Raw genomic sequence first — 4906 nt, 5'->3', positions numbered from 1 at the left:
GCCGGGCCGGGCTTAGCGTTTAGGTTAAGCGAGCCGTGCCTGGCACGACTCGTTTATTAACTAGCCGGGCCAGGCACGGCCCGTTTAGTAACAGGCCGGGCCAGGCACGACCCGTTTAGTCTGTGGCCCGGTGAGGCCCGGCCCGGCACGGCCCGATGCCCATCTCTACTCTTGTGGTCTAAGAAAATCTCTAATCAAAATATGTAAAATGTGAAATATAATTGTGTACATTAAGTTAATAAATTCAATCAATTGTTGAAAAGTTGAGCAGACATGCTATAATGTATAATATCACAATAACCTTATTAAAAACCTAACATGTTGATTGTATTATAATTGTAATCTAGAAGGAGAAATAAAAACTTCAGGACACCAAAACATTTTGCTTAATTCTTTTAAGGTTGGAATTGTCTCCTAAAAAATTACAATATATAAATAAAAATTGTTGCTAAATCCTTCTAAGATTGGAATTGTTTTTTAAGATATATCATGCCCTAAATTTGGAACATACATGGGCATGCTATTGTGGGGTATTGTCCATGATAACATGAAGCCAACTATAGCAACTTGTACAAAAATTCAGCTCACACAAAATATAATAAAAAAGGTCTAAATTATTCCATCAATTAAATAAGAAACAAGTTGCTAGTTTAGAGCTTCTAAATCAAAAATTCAAATATTCAAAATTTCATAATTTCAAGAATCCACAATCATCAATTTCATAATATTATTATTCGACTAATAGACTAGAAATATGCTACAAAATCTTCCAAACTTCCTAATATGAACATCAAGAGAAGATCACTCTCCTGCTCTAGGCAACCTTACTCATCTGAAATGATAAAAATGAAAAGTGAGCTACACAACTTAATAAGTAAACCTTACACTACTTTACCGGATCAAGAATAAAATTTTCATGACTCTATAAATTATTTAGAGATAATAACTTTTCTTCGAAAATAGAATATTTTATTGTACATAATAAGCCAAGTCATAAAAGTCATAGAACCAATCATACTTTCATATGTGCATAAATCATGGACATTTCTTAAAAATGATTCCATGTTTAACAAATCACTAGAGTCATAAAGTGTATGCCATACCCATAACAAGACCATAATAATACTCTCAAACTTAATGCTAAGGTCATTCCATACCCATAACAAGACCATAATCAACAATTTGCAAACTATTGTAACTCACTGGCGGACCATATGTCAATTACTATAACCCGCAGGAGATGGCTGACTACTATAGTCCGCTGGCAAAGGTTGTATAATAACTAGTATAACTTGCTAGTGGGAGTCATATGCCAGCTACTATAACCTGCTTGTATGCCAAATACTATAATATGCTTGCAAGGGTCATATGCCAACTACTATGACATACTAGTGAGGGTTATATACTAACTAGTGCTTGCTGGCAAGGGTCATATGCCAACTACTATAACACACTAGCGAGAGCTATATACCAAGTAGTATAAGCTGCGAGTAAGAATTGTGTTGTGAAAATAAAGGGTCTCGAACTTAGTCCCACATCGACTAAATAGCGGAGAGGTCTGTTCCTTAAATGAAGGGGGGCAACCCCTTTCTCTTCAAAGGCACCTTTTGCGGGGCAAAACTATGAGGAAGGAAGAGACTATGAAAGCCCTCCCAGAGTAGACAATACCTCTGAGAAGAAGCAGTCACTTTCGCTATTTCAGACCGGTGGGGACTGAGCTCTGCGGTCGGAGGATATCCTCGACCTCATCAATGATACTTTCGTTGAGAGCTCTTGACCCCGGCACAGATCCCTCTGCTAGGGGGCTATGTTGTGGGAATAAAAAGTCTCAAACTTAGTCCCACATTGACTAAATAGTGGAGAGGTCTGTTTCTTAAATGGAGGGGGCAACTCCTTTCTCTTTAGAGCCGCCTTTTGCGGGGTAAAACCTTTTTGAGAAGGGAAGAGACTATGAAACCCCTCTCAGAGCGGACAATACCTCTGAGGAGAAGCAGTCGTTTCTGCTGTTTTAGACCGGTGGGGACTGAGCTCTGAGGTCGGGGGGTACCCTTGACCTCATCTGATTATATGCCAAATACTATAATATACTAGCAAGGGTCGTATGCCGACTACTATAATACAGAAGTGAGAATCATATATCAACTAGTGTAACCTGCTGGCAGGATCGTATTCCAACTAGTATAACCAACTGGCAGGGTCGAATTCCAACTAGCATAACCTGTCTGGTAGTGTCTTGTGCCAGCTACTATAACCAACTGGCAATGTCGTATAGAACTAGCTTCGGAAGTCGACCTATCCCATATTCGGGAGCTATATAGTGCTAAACCTTTTAAAAATATTTATGTTTTTTCTTAAAACATATATAAATAAATAAGTTGAAAAATTCTACCATAGTGCTCCCTAGTCGAACTCGCGCTCCATATCTAGCTGACATTGTAATCGGTGCCTAACAAAAATATTTTTCCAAAAATGAAAAAATAATTTGTTGAGAGTGGGATTTTCTACCACAGTGACTCTCTTGCTCCATGTCTAGCTGACATTGTAATCGATGCCTAACAAATTTTTTTTCCCAAAAATGAAAAAATAATTTGTTGAGAGTGGGATTTGAACCCACGCCCTTTCGGACCAGAACCTTAATCTGGCGCCTTAGACCAACTCGGCCATCTCAACTTGGACGGCAATTAGCCGAGGAATCCTTTCATCACGTATGCTTCCAACTGGTCCAGGCACTCTCCTGTACCACATCGATCCCAACCATCCTTTAACAGCAGCAGCTCAAGGCAGTCGTCATGCAGCAGTGGAGATTTCAGCACGTTAGTGCTGAGTTCGGCCAGATACACAGGGCAATCCATTAAGCAGTGGTGATTTATCTTATAAAATATTTAGTAATTTTTACCCACTTTGAGAAATTCATCAAACAACGCCAATCCACGGTCTCTTAAAATGGCAGAATATTTGAGCCACGTATTTGGCTGATCTGGTTCCTTGTATCCAAGCACTGCGTCATTTAATCTTTAACATTTTGTTAAACTAAACAGATATTAAGTATTACAGTCTACTGTAATGATTATTATGACATTAAAATGGATGAGGCACCTCCGGATATAAGTAACAGTTATCATTTGTTAACGTTACAATATTATTTTTGTTTAACATTTCTAAGTATAGCCACAGTATCATTATCTTTCCATACACTAGGTCTTTTCTTCTTAATTGAAGCTTCAAAGAAAAATAGATAAAAGATATACCATATAAGGGATAGCCTTTTACCACAAGGCTGCGGAGGTTATTAAGAAGTCTAAAGGATTTGAAGTCCTTCAATGATTTTGCGTGAAAATGATTGAAGTTGTTCTTCCACCCATGAGTATAGTAGTAGCAAAAAAGTTTGATCCTTGCAATCTATCGTGTGCTTTTAAGGGATTTTAATCATTTTCTATATTCTAATGCATGCCCTCATATATGCATCTATAATAATAAATATTATAAGTTATATTTCAATGAAATAAGATATAATGGTTGTTATAAATGAATAAGAATAAAGTAGAATAATCTCATAATTACTGAAAGAATTTCTATAACTCTTTTGGTTATCTAATTATAGAATCAATCTTTTTCTTAAGCAGTATTTTTTATGAGAAGAATGTACTAGACAAATCTGAGTGTTAAAACCGGTTGAAATAGAAAAAAAAATAAAATTAGAATTTTTTGCATGTAAACCCTCCTAAATATGTGAAATTGTATGAGTATCCTCGCAAAGTATTATTTACATATACACCCTTATAGATATTTCTTTTTACATATCTACACATTAAGGATATTTTAGTCATTTTTAATTTTAAACTGCTAATTTTTTGACGGCGTTAGATGGTATGGGCACAAAAAAAAAAAAAGAGTATAGATGCAAAGTAAGTATTTTAAAGGGTATACATGTAAAAATTTGTTTGAGGAGGGTATTCATATAAATTTCAATATTTAAAAGGATACGTATACAAAAAAAAAAACCCTCAAAAACAAGTCAACAGTTGTCATTAAAATACTTTTGATTTGCAGGTGGATGTGGAACTACAAACAAAGAGAAGAGAATGAAATCTACCAGAAAAGCAACCACAGTCACTGTGTAGAATGATTCAGAACCTAACTTTAAAGAGAATGATGGCACATATAAGAGAATGCAATCTTCTTTTTTCTGAAACTCGGATCATACAGAAAACAGGAAAAATAAATAGACTCCTCATGAGCTTTCAGCAAGTTCCATCATCATAGCTCTTCCTTTTATAACCGATACAAATCCTGTGCAACTGCAGCCCAACAGGAAACTAAATCCAATCAGCTCTACTACCAGTGGCTGGAAAAGCAATAATAGTGACCCCTTCCATAATCTGGCTGAATGCTTCACCGTGAATGACGATAATAAACTAATACTACAGTCTGTCTCTCGCAACATCCGGCAGAATATCATGATGGAATCTAGGCATCAACTAGTTTGCAGTATCTATGCCATGATGCCATGAAGTTTCAAAAATAATCTATTATCGTAATACGAGACCAGAATTTTCTCTTTTTTTTCCTATATTTACTTATAGAGATAGGCATCGGGCCGTGCTTGGCCCGGCCTGTTACTAAACGGGCCGTGCCAGCGCTTAACCTAAAGGCTAAGCCCGGCACGGCCCTAGGCCTGTGGGGTGGCGGGCCGTGCCTGACACGAGACACACAGCCCGTCTGTTTTGTGGCCTTTTACCCATTTTGCCCCTCCCAAGTCCCAACAGTTATAAAACGGCTAATTTGAGGGGTATTTTGGGAGGGAAAATGGTAACGGGCCATGCCGTGCTTGGCTCACGAATCGTGCCAGCCCAGACCCTTATGGGCCGTGCCGGGCTCAGCCCGTGGGCCAGAAATTCTTAACCCA

The 4906-nt window shown here is 37.7% G+C and overlaps 1 non-coding gene across 1 annotated transcript; it reads right to left on the bottom strand.

Annotated features, from left to right (window-relative positions):
- Positions 1-2589: 2589 nt before the first annotated feature.
- TRNAL-AAG (transfer RNA leucine (anticodon AAG)) lies at positions 2590-2670 on the bottom strand. Its single transcript has one exon. It is a non-coding gene; the product is annotated as a tRNA-Leu (tRNA).
- Positions 2671-4906: the final 2236 nt, after the last annotated feature.

Source organism: Phoenix dactylifera, chromosome 3 (assembly GCF_051530095.1).
Source record: "Phoenix dactylifera cultivar Ajwa chromosome 3, Ajwa_hap1_PhDact_Kaust_v1.1, whole genome shotgun sequence".
In the NCBI taxonomy this organism is placed as follows: domain Eukaryota; kingdom Viridiplantae; phylum Streptophyta; class Magnoliopsida; order Arecales; family Arecaceae; genus Phoenix; species Phoenix dactylifera.
This window is presented reverse-complemented; position numbering and strand designations above follow the sequence as displayed.